The sequence below is a fragment of the Cervus elaphus genome, chromosome 21, assembly GCF_910594005.1.
Source record: "Cervus elaphus chromosome 21, mCerEla1.1, whole genome shotgun sequence".
Lineage (NCBI taxonomy): Eukaryota > Metazoa > Chordata > Mammalia > Artiodactyla > Cervidae > Cervus > Cervus elaphus.
Window position 1 is genome coordinate 43,551,101 of NC_057835.1, and position 22,612 is coordinate 43,573,712.

A 22,612-nucleotide genomic window follows, 5' to 3' on the forward strand; every position below is an offset into this window, starting at 1 on the left:
AGTGTGCACCTCCTCTCTTCTACCATCCTCTACGCCCAGTTCCTTCTCTGTGTTCTGTCTCCTGGCTCTGACAATCCAGCTGTCAAATCTCACTGCCCACTACTTGCCTCCACAAGGAGTTCCTTTACGACTTAACATAGAGCTTTGTCTGCCATGACTTCCTCAAAAAATTACACTGATTTCTTCCTCAAAGGAGCAAATCTAGCCCTAAATTCTGTCACCACCACTCTCCCTGATGTGAAGATAAGGCTAGAATTTTACAATTCCTTAAGTGCAGACCAAACACTGTAACTCAAAAGGGAAAAGAGGTCTACTAGGTTAGGTCACTCATCCAGACAGAATTGGAGTGCATATCTCTCGGCTATACTTGATTATAAAATAATAAATCATAAAATATACTGTACACACCAGAAAAGATAGTCTATCTACCTATGCAAATCCACAGCATTATATACAAGGACTTTCTAAAAAGAAGAGGCCCAAGTAGACATATAAAGATGTACAACATTCCCACAATTCAAAGATGAATGTTTTTCAACATTTTAATGTTTTTGAACCTTACTCTTGTTAATATATGTCAAATAGCAGCGCTTTTCACTTGTTTTTCTTGAACAAATTTTTTAGATAACCCCATGTCTTAGAATCCAGGACACTAGTGTTTATCAATTTGTCTCCAGATGTTTATCTTAGTGTTTATTTCATAGACTTCAGAGTCATCCAATTTTGCTGTTAGTATGTGATTAAACCATTTTATATTGACGGGCTTTGGTCACAGCAAAGCACAAACAAGTTTAGGAAAATTTAGAAAAATTATTTTTCCCTTCAGACTATAAATGTCTTTGTCTTTAAGAATACATTTATAGTAGTACTATATAATATTATCTTTGTTAATATTTTTCTACTTTAGTCATAATAACCATAGTAAGATTAAAATAAGTAATATGTCTAATTGAAATCATTCAAAGAATTTTTATGGATTTATATTTTCTTGGGCAAAGTGCTTATGATCTTTTCATCCATTTAGACTATTGAAAGAAAGATGAAACTGGTTTAAAATGGGTATAAATTATTCATAGTATTTTTATTCAATTTTCCTTTAAAGAAAAGAAATCGAATGTATTTTTCTTCAGCCTTTAAAATGGAGATTTAGACTCTTATGCTTACCAGATCAGTAACATGATGTCACCAGAATTTGACTTATATCACCTTGGTTTTCATACAGAGGCTCTTGTCTCAGACCTTTTCCACTTTCACAGGAAGAATTCTTACAGAAACTATTAAAATCATACCTCATCTTAATTTTGCAACAGTATAAACCCAACCTACAGTGGTAGGCACTAAATTATGGGTTCTTAAGTTTGGTTTCATGTGATTTTATTTGCTTTGTTTTCAGTATCTGGTATGAAAATGGCAATAGAGCATGAATTATTATGCACTTATGGTGTCTTTTCTGTGTGCTAGTATTCTGCTGATATTAGAAGAAACTTAGCCTAATAAACTGAAAGTAAAAAAGTATATCTCTAGTTAAATTGTTCAAGAGTTACACTTTGTATTCCTCTAACAGCAAAAATAGAAACTTCACATGCTGAAATACTGTCATACAATAAGGAGTGTAAATTTATAATTTCTCCATCAAGAGAGCTAGAAAGTCAACATATGTAAACACTATAGTTTGAACATCTATTTCAAAATTATAATGAATGATGTGTTAGTAAATGCACTATATGTCTTGTATAATCTGTCTTCAAATTCAAGATTGCCAGAATTTAGGAAGTTTTAAAATTAAAGTTGTAGGGTGTTCCACATTGCTTATTTTTAAAAACCTAGTATGCCAAACCAAAACAGCACTGTTGCACATGCTGATGTAATGTTACATACTGACTCTTTCACACAACTTTAGTTATTATGTTCATGGCTTTTTGTGTACATGATATCCTGAACAATGATTACTCTCTTAAATTGTCTCATGCTAGATCTTGGGAACAAAATTTGTTTTGTTGCATAGAAAACTTCATTCATGAGACTTTTAACTAAGACTTTTAGGTGCAATGTGACTTTTCTGGTAGCTCAGCTGGTAAAGAATCCACCTGCAATGCAGGCAGCCCCAGTTTGATTCCTGGGTCTGGAAAACCCCCTGGAGAAGGGATAGGCTACCCACTCCAGTATTCATGGGCTTCCTTGGTGGCTTAGATGGTAAAGACTCTGCCTGCAATGTGGGAGATCGGGGTTTGATCCCTGGGTTGGGAAAATCCCCTGGAGGAGGGCATGGCCACCCACTCCAGTATTCTTACCTGAAGAATCCCCATCGGCAGAGGAGCCTGGTGGGGTTACAGTCCATGGGGTCACAGAGTCAGACAGAACTGAGTGACTAAGCATAGCACAGCCCTTAGGTTCAATGCCAAACACAAGCAGTGGTAAAAAAAAAACAAAAACAAAAACAAAAAAACCTTGTATATGAGAGGGTTCTTATTTTTACCTAATACTATTAATAGTGATAATATAGTCCAGATGTTAAAAATACAGTTCCAAGGCCTTTAAATTGCAGACTGTGATAAGAATATAAATTAGTGTCCATAATATTGTCTAATAAAATGCCTAATAAAGATTCAACATCTATTATTCAATAGATGTGCTTTAGCAAAATCAATTTGTTTGCTTAGCCTATAGATATAGATTTTGTGATCATGTCTCCAACATGCTAAGTTATTTACTTAAAACCTATTGAATACTATTATATTCATTATGAAACATATACAAAAAGAAGAATGGAAAAAGTGAAGTAAAATTGACTATCAATAGAACTAGGTTTCTCTTCAAACTTAGCTCTGGAGACCACTATACTAGATTACTGAAACTGGCTAATTCTATGTATAAAAGTGTTACTCAAGTCTCTGGCTTTCCTGATGGCTCAGACAGTAAAGAATCTGCCTGAAATGTAGAAGACCTGGCTTTGATCCCTGGAGCAGGAAGATCCCTGGAAAAGGGAATGGTAATCCACTCTGGTATTCTTGCCTGGAGAATTCCATGGACTGGGGAACCTGGCAAGGCTACTGTCCATGGGGTCACAAAGAGTAGGACAAGACTGAGCAACTCACACACACACACACTTAGTCTGCTGAAAGACTTTTTACAAACTGTAAATAAATGCAACCCTCCCTTTTCAAGAGCTACTCATTCTAGTCTAATATATCATTCATACTTACTTTAATTTGATATTTCTGAGCATTTTATGACTCCTCCTATTTTCTTGAAACTTACAATATATGACTTTCTAGCAACTTTCCAGGCTTCTCTAAATATTGGCACAATTATCCTACAAAAAGATTCTTATAATTAAGAAATTATGTAATTTTAGGTCCAAACCAAGTTAATAATTATTAAATTCACTAAGATAACAAACATAAGTAGCACTGTCCTGTGAAATTACTGGCCTATATTTATCTGGCCAATAATGGCTATTATGAAGCATAAGTAAAATAACTATTCTTCCACTATATCTCACCATTGTTTGTGTGAAATTATGTATATACAATTGTTTAAATTTCTAACTAATTAACCTACAATTGTCTTTCAGGTCGCTCTGAGTTTGTCAGTAAAAAAGCTTGGTGTTTGACACTTTATGACTATTTTGTTCCTTCTGAACTTTTAAAATCTTTCATATAATAACTGTTTTTAAAAATTGAATAAAAGAGGCTGTTATGGATTTTTTCCCCTTTTCTTTCAGACAGTGGTGAGACAAAATGTATATAGAGAGGAAAATGAAGGTGAAGGTGAAGTCGCTCAGTCGAGTCCGACTCTTTGCCACCCCACGGACTGTAGCCCACCAGGCTCCTCTATCCATGGGATTTTCCAGGCAAGAATACTGGAATGGGTTGCCATTTCCTTCTCCAAGAGAGGAAAATAACAGACAAAAAGTGAGTGTGTGTAACATAAAGGAAAAAGCATAGACCCAATATGTTCTTTGTGGAATATATTGTGATAAACTTGCTGTCGGGGCCAGTTTGGGCTTCCCAGGTGGCTCAGTGGTAGAGAATCTCCATTTTAAAGGCCAATGCAGGAAACATAGGAGGCACAGTTTCGATCCCTGGGTTGAGAAGATCCCCTGGAGAAGGGAATGGCAACCCACTCCAGTGTTCTTGCCTGGAACATCTCATGGTCAGAGAAGACTGGTGGGCTAGTTTATAGGATCACAGTCAGACAAGACTGAGCAACAGAGCATGCTATGGGGGACCAGTTTAGTGACTACTTGAAGTAAAAACAATTTTCAGTTTTGGAGAAAGTAGAAACATTTTTCTGTATGTCCATTTAATGACCACTTTAGAAAAGAAAAGAACGACTTTGTGTTTTTCACTTTTGTTCTTGCTTGAGTCATAACAACACTACCTATAACTTTATTAGACCAAGTTAATGGTACCTGGCATGTTCTAGGGCAGAACCCTTGTCTTTGGTCATGCTAACTGCATAATTGTCATGGGTGAGAGGTGCAGGGAGTCAGAAGACACGATTTGGCTGGATTGAACCAGTCAAACTGAAATTAATAGGTTTTGATCTATCAGATTTTAGAATATATTTTCATTTAATTAATTTAAGTTTAAATTGAGTTCATTCCTCAGAAAAATTCTTAGAAGCACAGTTAATTAGCTATGGTCCAAATTTGCCATCTGATTTTAATTTGATGAGGGATTTCTACTGGGCTCTTAATTGCTATATTTGCCTTTTCAAAATCACAAAACCAAAGTCCAAGAAAAAGCTGCTAGCCAATTGTATTAATGCATTATAGAGAAAGCATATATTAGCAAGAAACATTATTGGAACTGGGTGCATTATTTTGAAAAATGAAAATTAATATGTGTGATAACGTAACTGTAATTATGTTTTTCAGATATCACTGGAAGTTCAGTATGAAAAGCTCATTATTTATTGAAAAAATAATGTATTCCACTTAATAAAAATGTTACAAAACAGTGAACATAATGCTTTTTGAGGCTGGTAAATTTAAAACAAATTTTTTTCATTTTACTTAAAAAAATCAACTACTATCAAAAGTATTTTGGCTATGTAAATGTTCCTTCTGAAAGACACATGACAGAAAGTCATTTTAAGCAGTCCATTTTCATCCTCATTGCTTATTAAGTATTACTTTACAAAATAAAGTAGTGTATCTGTTTCAATGTATTGCCTTAATGATCATTTTAAGACTAGAAGCTTTCAGAATTTTTTTATAGAAAGCAATATGATCCTACATACTTACACTGAGTCAGAAATTCTGCTTATAGTTCTATGGGGAAATTTTGAAAAAAAAAAGAACAATGTTTTTATTGAAAAATTTGAGGTGAACTATGGTGAACCTATTTATGACAAGCAATATCTCAAGAAAATAAATCTTAAGATTAGATAGTGACTATGTCTATACAGGCTTCCTTGGTAGCTCAGCTGGTAAAGAATCCACCTGCAATGCAGGAGACCCCGGTTCATACGTATATTTAGAGTTAAATTTTATTTATTCACTTATCTTTAAACATTTATTAAAGTATAGTTGATTTACAATGTTGTGTTAGTTTCAGGTGTATAGCAAAATGTTTCAGTTATACATGTCTTTACATTTTTTTCAAGTTCTTTTCCCATATAGTTACTACAGAAGATTGAGTAGAATTCCCTGTGCTATAGAGAAGGTCCTTGCTAGTTATGTATCTTATATATAAAAGTTTGTTTATGTTAATCCCAAGCTCCTTATTTATCCCTCCCCCACCCTTACTTCCCCTTTGCTAATCATAATTTTTTTAAAAAATCTGTGAGTCTGTTTCTTTTTTATAAATAAGTTCATTGATATTATTTTTTAAAGTTGGATTCTAGTATGAGTGATATCATATGATACTTGTCTTCCTCTGTGTGATTTACTTCACTTAGTATGATAGTCTCTAGGTCTATCCATGTTCCTGCAAATGGTATTATTTTTTCTTTTTTATGGCTGAATAATATTCCATTGCACATAAGCATATCTTCATTATTCCTTTGTCAATGGACATTTAGGTTGCTTCATGTCTTGGCTACAGCAAAGAGTGCTGCAATGAATATTGGGGTGCATGTATGTATCCAGAGAAAACCATAATTAGAAGTATTTTTATTATGAGGTTATAACGATGGAAACTGTTGCCTAAAGGCATCTAAATTATTAACAATTTGAAAATTTGTAATTGTTGTTCAAGGGTTTTCCCAGTATCTCAGTGGTAAAGAATCTTGCTGCCAATGCAGGAGATGTAGGCTCAATCCCTGGGTTGGGAAGATCTCTGTAAATGGCAATCCATTCCAATATTCTTGCCTGGGAAATCTCACGGACAGAGGAGCCTGGCCGGCTACAGTTCACAGGATTGTGAAGAACTGGACACAACTTAGTGACTAAACAACAGCAGCAGTAATTGTTCAACTGTATTGAGATTTCATGAATATTTAGGTTCAGAGTTCAGTCAATGGTTTTGTGTTTAAATAGTATTATTTTACTTGTAGACACTTTCAAGACCTTTTATTTTATATATTTAAATATACATATGGATATTAGACTTCCCTGGTGGCTCAGACGGTAAAGTGTCTGTTTACAATGTGGAAGACCTGGGTTCAATCCCTGTGTCGGGAAGATCTCCTGGAGAAGGAAGTGGCAACCCGCTCCAGTATTCTTGCCTGGAAAATCCCATGGATGGAGGAACCTGGTAAGCTACAGTCCATGGGGTCTCAAAGAGTCGGACACGATCGAGTGACTTCACTTTCTATATATGTTAGAATCTACTGTCCAGAAGACACAATTTAGAATGAGTCAAGTCTGTGAGTCACGCCTCAGAAGAAAGGGCCTCAGAAGAAATGTCTATCCAATGACATATACACTGGATTTTACTAGTGACAAATAGACTTTATTATGTTAAACACTGAGATTTTGAAGTTGTTTGTTACAACAGTCAATTTGTTGTGACTAATACACTCTCCAAATAGATAATATTTACTCTGTGTCCTAGAGAATGAAATTAATTATGGAATGGTGATAAAAATTACTTCTATGGAAGCTGAACATCTAGTTTAAAGTAGAAGAAATAAGTGCAAAGGACAAGAGAAGGGAGAGAGAATGAAGTAGGGTGAATGGGGTTAGGTAAGTCTAGAGGAAATTTTTTCCATAATCTATGAGATAGCTGAAGATAGCATTAATTAACAAAGCATGAGTGAGGGTGCAAATAAAATCATTGAACTTAAAGATGTTTTGAATATAAATTGAATGAATAAAGCAGTACAAGAATAGAGTATAATGGAGAAACACCCAAGTTTATTTTTGGCCACTTAGAAGCTGTGGGACTTTGGTTAAATGGTTTAACTTTTCTTAGGGGTCAATTTTCTCAGCTTAAAAAATATGTTTTCTTTAGCAGTTTTCAAATCTTTATGTCAGCCATAAATAAATGAATAAAATAATCTGCCATGAGATCTCTTTGATTTAGAGAGTGAGGCTCCAAAGCCTCAAAGTCACCAACTCTTTCCATATTGCCTTTCTTTTTTTTCAAAATTAATTTATTTATTTTAATTGGAGGCTAATTACTTTACAATATTGTGGTGGTTTTTGCCATACATTGATGTGAATCAGCCACAGGTGTACATGTGTCCCCCATCCCGAAGCTCCCTCCCACCTACCTCCCCATCCCATCCCTCTGGATTGTCCCAATGTACCAGCTTTGAGTGCCGTTTCATGCATCAAACTTGGACTGGTCATTCTCTCACTTCTCCCCACCCTCACCTTCTCCCACAGAGTCCAGAAGTCTGTTCTTTATGTCTATGACTTTTGCTGTCTCACATATAGGGTCATCATTACCATCTTTCTAAATCCATATATATGCGTTAATATACTGGATTGGTGTTTTTCTTTCTGACTTACCTCATGCTGTAAAATAGGCTGCAATTTAAAGGAAATCATGTTGCCTTTCTTGTAACTCACGTTGATTCCTAAGGAACACTTGGGATCTGAGGAGCCAATGGGAAAAAAAAAGCAAAAAAAACAGTTGATCTCCTGGACCTTTATATTTGGTGTTATAGATACATCCCAAGTTAAACTCATAATCATATTTCAAATCTATTTTTCCACATATTGTCTCTTTATTCCTCAGACTATATATGTTCTCTGGGAGTTATCCTATCCATTCTCCATTCTTTCTTTTCCTTTGCAATTATCTACTAACTATTCTCAAATCTATTATCTCCCTCCCATATATTTCATATAAGGTCTAGTTAACAGCATCAAAATGACCTACTGGCCCATCATACTTAATAAATTAAACTGAATGCATAAACTCCATTTGCACACCTTCTTCTAATCTTGTATTTTCTCATTAGAATGAATTCCCTTAAACTGTATTGAGTTGTTCATGCAAACAGCTTAGGTAAGTCTTAGAATCCTTTATCCCCTTTTTCTCTCTATTTCTCTTTTGTTTAAATGTCAATTGTTAAGACCTCAACTTCAATTCCAGGAGAAATATCTAGAGAGATATTATAGTGATTCAGTTCATCAATTAAATAATTATTGAAACCATGGAAAGTGATTAAATTAATCATGCAATGATGTATAATGAATGAGAAGACACTGGCCTGGGGAAGTCTCTTATAAAATTCATTTTAAAGACCAGAAAAAGAACAACAAGGAAAAAAATGAATGAATAAATAAACAAACAAATATGTAAGTGTGGGAAAAGGAAACTGAAGGTAAGAGGAGACCCATTTGAGTGTTAACTACAATAACCTAGGAGAGAAAGAGGTCAAAATTGTGAAATACTGTAGACAATAAAGCAGACAGGGAAATTTAGTAATAAAGAGAGGGTAGAAGTTCTTAATGAAGTCCCTTGCTGATGATGTTCCAAGAACCCACAAGAACCTGGACACTTCCCTCTGGAATGGGCTGAATTCCTAGAACCGTCATGAGCCTTACTTCAAACTGTTGGAGACTGAAAGACACAAACTTAACCAAAAAGAATAAACAAACCAGGCCATGTGGCCCCTGTCCAGCAGGAAGAAGTTTCAGAAGAGACCTTTGGCCCCTTAACCCTAAAGAGTAAGAATGCAGGGTCTCTTAGGAATGAGACAGTCTGGGACCTGGGGCCAGTGCTGCAGGGTTTGCATCTGGACACACTTCTCCTGGGCAATAAAATACAAAGAAACTGCATGAAACTAAAAATAACCACATGCATGTGTGGTTAAAGCAAATTCTGGACAAAGACACAAAGAGACCAAAAAAACCCAACTGCCAGTTTTGAAGAACCAGAAGCAAAAATAGAGGGTGGAGGAGCAAAAGCAGGACGTTGCACACAACACTACCTAGGGGGTGGGCAAACTACCTAAGCGACCCCTCTGTCTAACTCCTGGACACATCCCTGCCCTCCCTTCATATAAGGAACAAGCTTGCCTCCCCTCTGGTGACAAGCAAGGGAATCTGTTTTTGTTCTTGCTCCCTCCCTACTGCAGCAGAGGCCACAATTAGACCTTGACTGGAAAAATAAAAAAGTTCTATGAAAGAAGTTAGTGGCATTCTGAGCATGGCATTCATGTTTTATTGTGTTGAAAGGGGCACAGGGGATGAGCAAGGATTGGTGCAAGAGTCTTGGCCGGGAAAGAGAGGATAGCAAGTCACAGCATTTCTAAGCCTCTGTTTTCTCTTCTGCTCAATTATTATTGTGTGTTAAAAATGATTGTGGAAGCCAATTTAGATGATATAAATACACTTAATTTAACACTTCATAAAACAGACAGTTTCATGAAAGGACAGTCTCCTTTCAGCTAAAAGGAAGAAGAGGAAGCTTTAAAAGATAAAGAATGAGGAAGAGAAAAGTAGAAAATATCAGTGACTGGGGCCATATTGTTAACTTTATTTAGGGGTCAGAAGGCAACTGGCATCTGGAGATTGGCCATCTGGATAAATTGTGCTTCTGATTATGAGGAGCATTTACAGTAAAACAAAAGTTATTGAAATTTAGAATTATTAATGAAGGATCCTGGTAGGAGCGACTCCCTCCTGCGTCTACAAAGCTAATTCAACCTGTGACACATATTTGGTCTTCCTTACAGATTTTATGGGTAAGAATGAATTTATGGATGACTCTAGAAGCTTTTTGAATCATTTTTAAATTCCTGAAATATGTACCTCTTCTTAGTGCAGAAACAAGCCTCACAAAAGTTAGCACATTTTATTAAAATTATCTAATTTTGAAGACTTTGACCTTTCTGAAGACAGGCAATGTCTTATTCATTTTTGTATCTTCAGACTCAAGCATGGCATTTATCATATATTAAGAGCAAAATCAATGTCGACTGTGTTCCCCAAACTAAAGTTTGGTATGCAACTAAAATTCTATGAAAGTAAGTTATGGGTTAATATCTTTGTTTCCAGTCAAGATCCAAGAAACAGATAAAAATAAAAGGCAGAAAGGTGGATGCCACTCAAAAATTTTACCCAGCATATCCTTCTTTTTCTCTTCCTCCTGGAGATAGGAATAGGCCGAGTAGTTCACTAAACCCAAAGTTGGCTGCCATACTTCCAGTTTTCAGTTGTGAGCATTTATTTTGGAAAAAGATGTCTATCAGAAGACACATAAGAGGCAGTTTCTCTCCTCTATCAACAAAGCTAGGTTTCTATATTTAATGAACAAAAAGCAGTTACAGTGTGTTTTAGTAACATTCTATACAATTCCAGAATGATACTGTACTTGGTTTTTGCACAATGGAATTAAGAACTTCAAAACAACCTCCTTCCATATAGCAGCTCTAATTTGATGTAGAAAGTTCCCAAGTTTGGAACTTTTGCAAAATCCTTAGAGTTCCCTGGTCTCAGCTGTTATAGTAATTTCCAACTGATGTTAATTAGAAATTAAGTTTGAAATATGAGGAATCTTTAAATTGTCCTTTACCTTACTTAATCTTTTAGCTGTATTGAGAAAGTTTCCTTTGTGATATATGGCACAGAATGGTATGGCCTAGGAAGGTATTATTTTATCCATCAGAAATATTCCATTAAACCAACTCAAGTCATGGCATTCCCTGGGAGAAGGAGTCAAATTTAAAGAACCTTTGTGGATTGCTTCGATTAAGAGAATCATAAGGGCCATGGTACAGCAGAGTTCTTCAAAGCTCTGAACGATGGTTGAAATCATATAAAAGTTAGTGTTACTTTCAGCTCCTGGTGTTGCTCTAAGATCACCTCTTCAAGAGACACCACTGTCAATGTCACACGTGCTACAGTTGTCCTTCAAACCAGATGTGTGTTTACTGTGTGTTGTATACCAGTTATACTTCTGGTTCCTTTAGCGAACATGCCCAGTCCAACTTATTTTCTCCAATCAATCACATCCCGGGATCCAATGTATAAATCCAGTATCATATATCTTGTACATAACTGTTCTAAAGAATCTTATTTTATATACTATATGTGTTAGAATAGTGAACATTGTCATGTAAGTAAAAAACTTTGCATAAAATAATGCAGTAAACCATCCAAGTGTCATATCAACTAAAACACCAAATGAACCTTAAAGAGCAAAAAAAAAAAAACAAAACAGAAACAAAACCTCTTGTTTTGTTCAGTTATATCAAAATTGATATAATTCTTCACTCTAAAGAGGACTGATAGGGTTGAAAACTGGAATTTTAGGGCCACCAAATTTTCTCCAAACTTGTTCCTGTCTTATTTTTCCCCTTTATTTTCTCTCATTGTTTTGTTAGTTGCTAAGTCATGTCTGACTCTTTACGCTACTGTATGGACTGTAGTCCAACACCACGGACTGTAGGCTGCCAGGCTCTTCTGTCCATGGAATTTCCCAGACAAGAACACTGGAGTGGGTTATCCTTTCCCTCTCCTCTCTTTTTCTTAGGATCCCTCAGATGTGTAACTAGCTTTTTTTCTTTTTCTTTCTTTTTTTAAATCATGATTATAACTTTGAAACCAAAAAAAAAAGGTTAATTTGTGGATAACAGCCTTTGAGAATGTCATGTTAAAATACTGCTTAAATGTTTATAAAGTAGAATAGAAAATCAGAATGTTTCCTCCAAAAGAGAGGAAAAGACATTTTAAGAGATAAGATGATGGGATATATTTTAAAGGAAGTTTAGCAGAGCTTATGTGATTTGCTTTTCACCAACACAGTAACATCTCAGTTCACATCTTTTAAAAAATGAGTCCAAAAATACTCTGTTTATATACAATGACAGCTACTGATGCTGCTATGGCTCAAAAACCTTTCGCCATTTCTCTGCCCCATTTCCTTGGCCTTGGGTGTCTTTGCTCCCAACAGCCCACACTCACTATGCTTTTTTAGAGAATTTCCCTCCTTCTACTGGAGTCACTTTCTATATGAATGCAGAGAGACCTGGAAGTGAGGGTCTGAGTTTACAAAACTCCACGCAAACTACCTTCCCTCAAGACAAACAATACTGAGGTATAATTTGCACTTCAGAGATCCTTTGCAAGATCAGACTGAAGCTAAGCTCTATGGAAAAGACAATCTGAAATCACTTCCTTGCTTATTTCCCCCATTCCCCCTGTCTTTATTCTGTTCCTCTCAGTTCCTTACTAGTTTCTCCTGGGAACACTTCTTAATTAATCACTTGCATACAGATCCTTTTCTTAAGTCTATGTCTGGGAAATCCAATCCAAGGGCAATATTATGCAAAAATACTCCTGTGCAATAATTTTCTTATTTTAGGATTATCCAATGAATGATCTCTTTGTGAGAGAAAATGCATTATTCAATGAATTCATTAAATGTCTATTTATTGAGAAACTACTAAGTGTAAAGCACTGTAGTAAGAACTTTGGACATAGACAAGAACAAGACCTCTTCCTGCTTAAATTCTACTGACAGACAGACACAAGCATTAAATGAACGATATACTTAAGATATGTAATTGTATCTATGAAGGAAAAGTACAAGGATCTATGAAAACAAACATGGGAGAGGGGTAAAACAGCCTGGACTATCAGAGGAAATTTCCTTAAAGAAGTAATATTGAAATTGAAACCTGAAAATGACTAGGAGAAATTCAGATGGGTAGGATGGGGGGTTTCTCCAAAGTGGGAAACAAAGAGAAAGTCTTAGGAGCAGGACAGAAGGCCAGTATGGCCCTGGTAACGTGAACATTGGTGTGATGTAAGGCAAGGCAAATGGGTAGGTGCCAAATCATACATTTCCTCTGGCATATTAATCATTTATGTTTTATCCTAAAAGCAATGGGAAACCCTGAAGAGTTTTAGGATATGTGCATGTGCTTAGTTACCCAGATGTGTCTGACTGTTTGCAACTCCAAGGACCATGGGCAGCCAGGATTCTCTATCCATGGAGATTCTCCAGGGAAGATTATTGGCGTGGTTTGCCATGCCCTCCTCCAGGGGATCTTCTCAACCCAGAGACTGAACCCAGGTCTCCCACACTGCATGCGGATTCTTTACTATCTAAGCCCCCAGGGAAGCCCAGGAAGAGAAGGGATATGGTCAAAAGATTGCTTTGTTTAGAGGTCCTGGTTTAGTCTAAAGTGAAACAAGAGCATAACATCTTTTGGGGACACCTAGGTGCAATCTTCCCTCGTAGCTTAGTCAGTATCTGCCTGCAATTCAGGAGACCTGGGTTTGATTCCTGGGTTGGGAAGATCCCCTGGAGAAGGAAATGGCAACCCACTCCAGTATTCTTGCCTGAAGAATCCCATGGACAGAGGGGCAGAGGAACCTGTCTGGCTACAGTCCATGGGGTTGCAAGAGTCAGACACAAGTTGTTGACTAAACTACTGCTACTAGATACAATCTATGGGCTCTGATGGTGGCTTTGGCTGATGTTGCCAGAGGACATAGAGAAGTAAATGGTTGGATTCAAAGGACATTTTAACAGTAGTACTGAGTGAAGAGTTAATTATGGACAGGAGAAGGGAAAAGTGTCAAAAATCATAGTCCCATTTCTGTCATGAACATGTGGGTACATGTTCATGTTATCTAAGAGAATGTCAACCACGGGAAGAAAGCTGCTTTGAAGGCCCTAACAGACGCTAAAGGTATTGATTATGTATTCCAATTATATCCAATATATAAAACACATATTAGAAGTGAGAAACACCTTTAACTGGTGCATATAAATAGAAACACATATGGGTATTGTTTTAGTTTTTGATGAAATATTTAACTTGACTATGACTTAATTACATCTGTGCTCATTCAAAATATATTTCTATATTCTGAATATAGTTAGCCACCTAGAAAATGAAAAGTATATGAAGCTTTTCTGAAAAATATTGTAGGAGGAAAAAGGAAGAGAAGGAAAGGTGGGGAGATTTGCAAAGGAAAATTAGGGAAAACAGAGAGGAATGGAAAAAAAGAATAAAGAAAAAAATGGGAAGTGGGAAGGATGGAAGGAAAGAAGAAAAGAAGGAAGGAAGAAGACAGGATTTTTGTTTCCCTATTAATTGTCACTATCATATTTGACCTTCTACCAAGGTCATTCACCCTCCCGTAATGAAGACAAATGTAATGTACCGGATTCTGCCTAGATGATGAAACAAATCCATTTTTTCATTTGACAGTTCAGACTTTTAATTTGGTGTTTCATCTTCAAAAAAAAAAAAAAAAGGTTGAATAGGGTTTGGTATGCTTGTAAATTTGGATTAAGGTTAGTCTGATCTATTCTATAAGCAAAACAGCTTATTACTCTTGCAAATTTTAAGATGAGATCAAAGCAATACATTCTATTAACTAGACATTTTCCACTAAAGGTAAGTCATTTCTTGCTCCCAAGAGAATGCCTAAGAATAATTTAAAAAGAAAATTCTCCATGTTTCTCTGTATGAACGAGGAAAATCATACACATAGTGTAAGTACAATAGGAAACCTCTTCCACGTTTCTTGGTCCTGCAGTGTGGATTTTGTAGGGTGATATGTAGAACTCTCCACATGGCATTATAATTGAAACATTGTCGTATGTTACAAGATTCCGTTTTTTCATCTGCCTTCCATAATAGTCACTCTTTAATCTTTTTTTTTCCCCCTCTGTTGCCTCATTTTGCCTTCTCAGAGTATTACGCATGCTGAATACCATTATTACTTTTGGTTATTAACTAGGGATGGATTTGGAAAAAGTAATTTTGTGCCAGCTTGATGTAGCAGAATAAGCTGTCAAACATCATAGCAGGTGACAGTGCGCTGTCCTTCTGTGAAGCTACAGTGCAGCGTGTGTTATAGCTGGAAGGTTATAGGTAATCAGAGAGGATTACTGAAGGCAGCTTTATTAAATATCTGCGGAGGTCTACTGTGGCTGCGACCAGATAATATGAGCTTCCAATATGAAAACAGGAAATTATTAATAAACTGGATTGGCTGTTCTGAATGCCCTTGCAAAAGTTTATCTAATTTTACTTTCCAGGGAGATGAATGTCAAGTATTAGATTTATTATTACTTAAGGTGTAGGCCTTTTATACTTTGAAGTGATTCTCTTTTAATTTGTTATATTTCCCTGGATGTTTGATGATATTAACATTGTTTAAACCAGGATGTTTCCATTCTCATTTTCTAGTAAGTAAATTTTGACAGTTCAGAGTAGAGCAGGCTTCATGTATTCTTTCTGATGGTGTATGATAAAATATGGCTTACCAGGAGACTTAAATATATAAGTTGGCAAGATGTTTTTCCATATTGGAATAAAGCATTTTATAAGCTTGTATCCAATACAGTTCTTTAATTTTTTTTTCATGGAAATTTTCAAAAGCGAAAAAAAAGTCAGTTTGTTCTTTCTTTTAAAGGATGCTTTCATTTATGGCAGAAGAAACTGTTGATTTATTTTTGTTTAATTGCAGCACAAAATAATAAGGCATAGCATTTGAAGAACTCCTACAACTGCTTTGATGCACCTTCATCTATTCAGGAACGTGAGAAAGGCAGCACCTTACGTTTAACACTGTGAAGTTTGACAAGCATTGAAACAAAAAAAGGAAGTGTAAATTTTACTAATCAAAACATCTGTACGGTGCAGCCATTTACATTTTCCTATCAAGACATGAGAGAAATGTTAATTTTAGACGACTCTTTTTATGACCTATAATTACTGTCATTAAGAAAGCTCTGGAGACTTACAGGGGGGCTTTGACTGAAATACAGTTTGACATGTTCTATAATTAATGCTGAATTAACGTGCTACATGAAGTGCCTTTGGAAAAAAAAAAAAGGTTTCTTTTTCTCAAAGAGAAGTCAAAGAAATTATATTACATGCATGCCCACCAGCACAGCAGTATTTCAACATATATTTTTAAGCCTGTGAAAAGCTGACTTCTCAGGTACTTAAAAATGAGTATTAAAACTTTCTTTCAGTTTAGGTAGGATATGTATACAAAAGAAAATTTATTTGTTTCCAAGTTCTTTCTTTCATATTCTAGATGAAAAATTAATACATTAAAGATGCTTGCTCCTTGGAAGAAAAGATATGACCAACCTAGACAGCATATTAAAGACCAAAGACATTACTTTGCTGACAGAAGGCCATCTAGTCAAAGCTATGGTTTTTCCATTTGTCATGTATGGATGTAAGAGTTGGACCATAAGGAAAGCTGAGCACTGAAGAATTGATGCTTTCAAACTGTGGTATTGGAGAAGACTCTTTAGAGTCCCTTGGACTGCAAGGAGATCAAATCAGTCAATCCTGAAGGAAATCAGTCCTGAATATTCATTGGAATGACTGATGCTTAAGCTGAAGCTTCAATACTTTGGCCACCTGATGCAAAGAACTGACTCATTGGAAAAGGCTCTGATGCTGGGAACGACTGAAAACAGTAGGAGAAGGGGATGACAGAGGATGAGATGGTTGGATGGCATCACTGACTCAATGGACATGACTTTGAGCAAGCTCTGGGAGTGGGTGATGGACAGGGAAGCTTGGCGTACTGCAGTCCATGGGGTCACAAAGAGTCAGACACAACTGAGTGACTGAACTGAACTGAAGTTTAGTTGCTTTTGGTATACTAAGAACATTGAGAACACTGAAAAGAGCAGAAATTTTATCATAAAATGCACAATTAGTGCTTCTAATATAGTAATTCTAATGCTTTCTTACAAGAATGTTACTGTAATATTTTCCTGGAATATAAGATCCATGAGGGCAGGTGATATTGTCTTTAAAACCTTTACAACTAAAATTTACATGAGATCTACTGGGTGCTTAATAAATTTGGTAAATGAACTAAAAGAATAAGGAATATAATACCACTATTTCAATATTTTGAAAGATCTTCTCTATACTACTGTCATATTCAAAATGTTTTTGAAGTCCCTGACAAGAAATGTGATATAACATCTTCTGCAGGTAGGGTTTTGTGTTTGTGTAATATAAAAAAAGACAAATGATTTTTCAGAATAAATTTTTAAATGAAAACTTCTCAAATTAATTAAGAAGGAAAATCTCATTTTTGGGTAAAAGCATATTTTGTGGTAGTTCTAATAATTTCACATTAGCCATACTCAGAAAGAGTGAAACTATAAAATATCCTTGAGGACATTTCTAGAGAGTATCTTAAACAATTTCATTCCTAATAATATTTTAAATAAAGATAATTATCAAAATTCCTTGGCATCAAAACTCAACATTATTTTCCTTATGATTTTAATTACAATACTATTAAGATGTTTGTTTAATGTTTATTATATTACAAAGCTGATGTTCTGAAGAAGATTGGAAATAATGTGTCTTCCACTAGAATCCACTTCTAAGTTTACTACACAGAGTCATCCTCAGGGGACAGTTAATATACAAAGCATTAAAATACTTCTAGGTCAAGTTCCTAATATTGACTTTGCTATTGTTTTCCTTGGTGGCTCAGATGGTGAAGAATCTGCCTACAATGCAGAACTGGGTTTGATTCCTGGGTCAGAAAGATCCCCTGGAGAAGGGAATGGCAATGCACGCTGGTATTCCTGCCTAGAGAATTTCATGTACAGAGAAGCCTGCCTGGCTATAGTCCATGGGGTCATAAAGAATCAGCCATGACTGATTCACATTTTCACTTCCCTGGTGACTCAGTGGTAAATAATCTGCCTGCTAATGTAGGAGACATGGGTTTGATCCCTGGGTTGCAAAGATCCCCTAAAATAGGGAATGGCGATCCACTCCAGTATTCCTGCAGGGGAAATCCCATGGACGGGTGAGCCTGGCAGGTTATAGTCCATGGGGTTGCAAAAGAGTCAGTCATGACTTAGCTCATAAACAACAATTTTTGGTTTGAAAAATTAGATGTCTCAGATTATTTTGTTCAAAAATTTCCCAGAGTATCTCAGCACTTGAACTGATTCCTCCTTGCAATAGAAGCAGGACCGGACTAATCTGCTGTCAGTTAAAAAAAACAAAAAAAAAAATGCATGAAACAAAACAAATAAGGCAAACCAAAACAACAACAAGAACAGCAACAAAAAATGCCAAACTAAAGGATATCCAAATAGCCTCAGTAAAGGCAAAAGAGACTCTGACATATTTTAAACCAAAAAAAAAAAATATCTATGATAAACCCACAGAGGAATCTCTTCTTCAACTCCTGCTTCTGTGTAGCAAATGTTTGTTTTTATTAAAAGTGGTTTTGAAAAAAATGTCATAATAAATATGTGTAACCATATTGGACAGAAAGCTATCACTCTCAATCTGGAAAGCACACTCTCATGAGTTTCTAAAATAATCTGCACTCAAATGAGATGTGTACATGAAAATACAAGGAAATAGCTTGCATGTATGCAAAATTAGAAAAGAAAAGAAGGTGAGGGTGGGATGTTGCGAAAGAACAGCATGTATATTATCTATGGTGAAACAGGTCACCAGCCCAGGTGGGATGCATGAGACAAGTGCTCGAACCTGGTGCACTGGGAAGACCCAGAGGAATCGGGTGGAGAGGGAGGGGGGAGGGGGGATCAGGATGGGGAATACGTGTAAATCTATTGCTGATTCATGTCAATGTATGACAAAACCCACTGAAAAAAATAAATAAATAAATTAAAAAAAAAAAAAAGAATAAACCCTGTAATCAGAAACATTCTAGATGAATGCATAGGGGAAAAACATGGGGAAAAAATATTGATGGAAGCACAAACCAATATCTGATGTAATATGTGGTGACTTAAGGGGGAGGTAACGTTCACTCTATAAAAACTGAGCTATCCTAAAAATAAAAAAAAGCTACCTCTTCTACACAAAAAAAAAAAAAAAGAAAAGAAAACCAAGATTTACAAAGTATAGGCAATCAAAGTTAAGGAGCATGTAACAATGCTTTTAGATTTAAATTTTACTTATCACTGGCTGCTAAAATTGTTCAAGCTTGTGAAGAAAGTTTTCCATAAAAGTTTCAATTATTCTTCCTTTGATTGCTATTGTAGCTAAACTCTATATTGTTTGAGGCTAAGGAATATCTAATTTTTCATGTTGGAATATTAATAGGGACTTATAAGATATATTTGAAATGCCCTAATTTATTATTTCCTTCCTCATCTTTTGTCAGGAATTAAGCTCAATTTTTTTTTTTCTTTTTGATCAATCCAGGTAAGAGAGAAGGAAAAATATCACTCCAATCAGAATGAGCACAGTGAACTGAAGTTAACTACAGTGTGTTTTATTTTGGTAGGCAGCTTTTGCTACTTCCTTTTGGGAAATAAGAAAATGAAAATAAATAAATAAATAAATGATGGATCCAGTCCTTTCCTGAGCCTCCTGTTTGTATTTCACGAACGTCTCTTATTTGCTTGTTAGCTTCTGGAGGATGAGGGTCATGTTCTGTTCCTTTGAGAATTCTAAATGTAACCTTGATGTTGATACAGTCCCATCCCAAGTTGTAGGTGAATGCCATTGACACAGACACTAAGTCTTGAAACAAAGTTTCCTTCATATAAGAAATGAGGAGACAGCTGGTCTTTGCACAACTTTGATGTCTTCTCTGAAGAAAATAAACAGAAGTAAAAAGTGCAACTGTGGAAAGAATAAAAATACATAATGTTTTCTTCAAAAGGTGAATGATGTTATCAATGAGTACGTGTGTGTTTATGTGTGTGTGTGTGTGTGTGTGTGACTGAAGCAACCACTGAATAAATGGTATATTAAATACATTGCTTGCGGGCTATGATTAAAATAAAAAGTTTCTCTGAAACTGCTGCTACCTCAACAATAAAAATCCTAAAATGTTTTTAAGTTCCAAAGTAGAATCTCTACTCAGCGATAAGAATATATCCGGTCCAATATATTCATCAACATTTTATTTTTAGTCAAATTTAAAGCTTATTCCCTCTTTAAACCATGATAAGGTCTGTAACTGGGGTGTCTTTCTAGAAGAAGCGTGTTCAATGACATCGACTCTGTCCATTCATTCCCTCCCTTTCCCGTGGCAGCAATGAGGTGGGAGAAGGCAGGAGAGGCCGGGGATAGAACTGAAGTTTTTATTTTCTAGATGACTTCACACTTCCAGACCTTGAAGTTGATTAAGATGACCTTTCCCCTTTTTGAGGGCATCTGTGGAAAATTCAGAGTCCATCACCGGTGGATACATTTGAAATCCTCTTGATTCCAACCCAGAGTCATTCCCAAATGACTTTGCAGTCCCTCTGTGGCCCAGGCTCTCTCCTTATGTAGGACACAATGATGGTGTGAAGGTCTACTAATGCTGCCATTTCTGGCCTACTGCTTTCCGAAGGGTGAGTCAGGCACTATCCTTTCTCCCTGGCCCCACCTAAGTTTAGTGGGCCCAGAGCAGATTCTTTCCAGGGGCCTGTGAATGCCCTTTCACAAAACATAAGGTAAAGGATGTGGACCCTTCAGCCCTCCCTACTTTGGAGAAGGTAATGGCTTCACTTGTCAATTTCTCTCCAAAGATGTGGCTTTTCAACTCTCTCTCAACTACTGTGGTGTGGAGGTAGTCACTAAGTCATGTCCAACTCTTTGCACCCCCATGACAGTAGCCTGCCAGGCTCCTCTGTCCATGAGATTTCTCAGGCAAGAATACTGGAGGGAGTTGCCATTTCTCCAGGGGATCTTCCCAACCAGGGATGAAATCCTAGTCTCTTATGCCTCCTGAATTGACAGGTGGGTTCTTAAGCCCTAGTGCCACCAGGAAAGCCCTCTTTCAACTATAATCCTTCCTTATTTCCCTGATATGACCCACGGTCCCACAGTTGCAAAACTTATCATTTGTCCCTATAGTAAATTGTGCATTTCAAATCATCTACATTTTTTGTTTTCTCTACAACGCCTCCCATTTTCTTATGTTACAACTTCATTGAAAGAGATGTGCATGTGTGCTAAGTCACTTCAGTCATGTCTGACTTTTTGTGACTCTATGGACTGTATTTGGCCAGGCTTTTCTGCCCACAGGATTCTCCAAGCTAGAATACTGGAATAGGTTGCAAGAGAGGTTAGAGGAAGAAAATTAAGTTGGTAAGTATTTGGAAGCCAGAATGAAATATTTGGCTATGTTTCTAAACAATAAAATTATTTCATCAAATAAAACCTGACTTTTGTTCGAAAAAGAAAAGAATTGCATTCATTGAGGTAACATTGGAAAGCTTGATAGGTGAATCTCCTTCCTTCTCTCCAATTCTCTGCCCTTGAAACAACTCCTTCCACTGGAAGGAGTTTCTCATATCCAGAAACCACAGGATATGAGAGTATATATGGAAAGACCTCTCTCTCCTAGAGGCCATATATGATTCAGGACAAACACAAGGTTAATTATAAGGAAGACTAAACATCAGATCTGGAGAAGGCAATGGCAACCTACTCCAGTACTCTTGCCTGGAAAATCCCATGGATGGAGGAGCCTGGTAGGCTGCAGTCCATGGGGTCTCAAAGAGTCCGACAGGACTGAGCAACTTCACTTTCCCTTTTCGCTTGCATGCATTGGAGAAGGAAATGGCAACCCACTCCAGTGTCCTTGCCTAGAGAATCCCAGGGACGGGGGAGCCTGGTGGGCTGCCGTCTATGGGGTCGCACAGAGTCGGACACGACTGAAGTGACTTAGCAGCAGCAGCAGCAAACATCAGATCAATGTTGAGGAGAGAATAAAGGGTATGAAAAACAATTAGGAAACAATAAAGTGACTGCAGAAAAGGCAGAAAGAAAGTATATAAAGGGGCATTAACAGTGATTTAGTTAGCTTGTTAGGTAGGTAGTTGTTAGAAGAGCGAAATAACACAATCTTTTCCTTGTATTTCTTTTGCTTCTCTTGAGGAGTAGCAGCATGTTTTATGTCTATATCTTTGTAGCTTCAAAGGCATGTCTTTTTCTTCTTCCTACTTTCTCTCCATGGAGATGTTTACTTTCATTGTAATTCTATTAACACATTACATGTTAGCAGAGAATTTAAAGCAGATTTTGAGAAGTGATAGATTCATGATGGGATCCAGTTACTAAAATTTGACCACATCATCTCTGTCTTCAAACATGCTGCCAATTTTCATTCTTTCCCTTTTTAATGAAAAATAATTACTAAAGAATATCATTATTTCTTCTATAAGAATGAGGCTTGGAAGATTATAGGGACTTTTCAAATATCAACATCTCTTGGGCTCTGACTTTATTTCCATATCTCATAAATCTAAATGCACCATTTTTG

The 22,612-nt window shown here is 36.4% G+C and overlaps 1 long non-coding RNA gene across 1 annotated transcript in view; it reads left to right on the top strand.

The window, feature by feature from the left end:
• The window catches only part of LOC122679058, a 67,620-nt gene extending 51,126 nt beyond the window's left edge, over positions 1-16,494 (top strand). The window contains exon 3 of the long non-coding RNA XR_006336324.1: positions 15,842-16,494. This is a non-coding gene — a long non-coding RNA (uncharacterized LOC122679058). The remainder of the gene's footprint in view (positions 1-15,841) is intronic.
• The last annotated feature ends 6,118 nt before the right edge of the window (positions 16,495-22,612 follow it).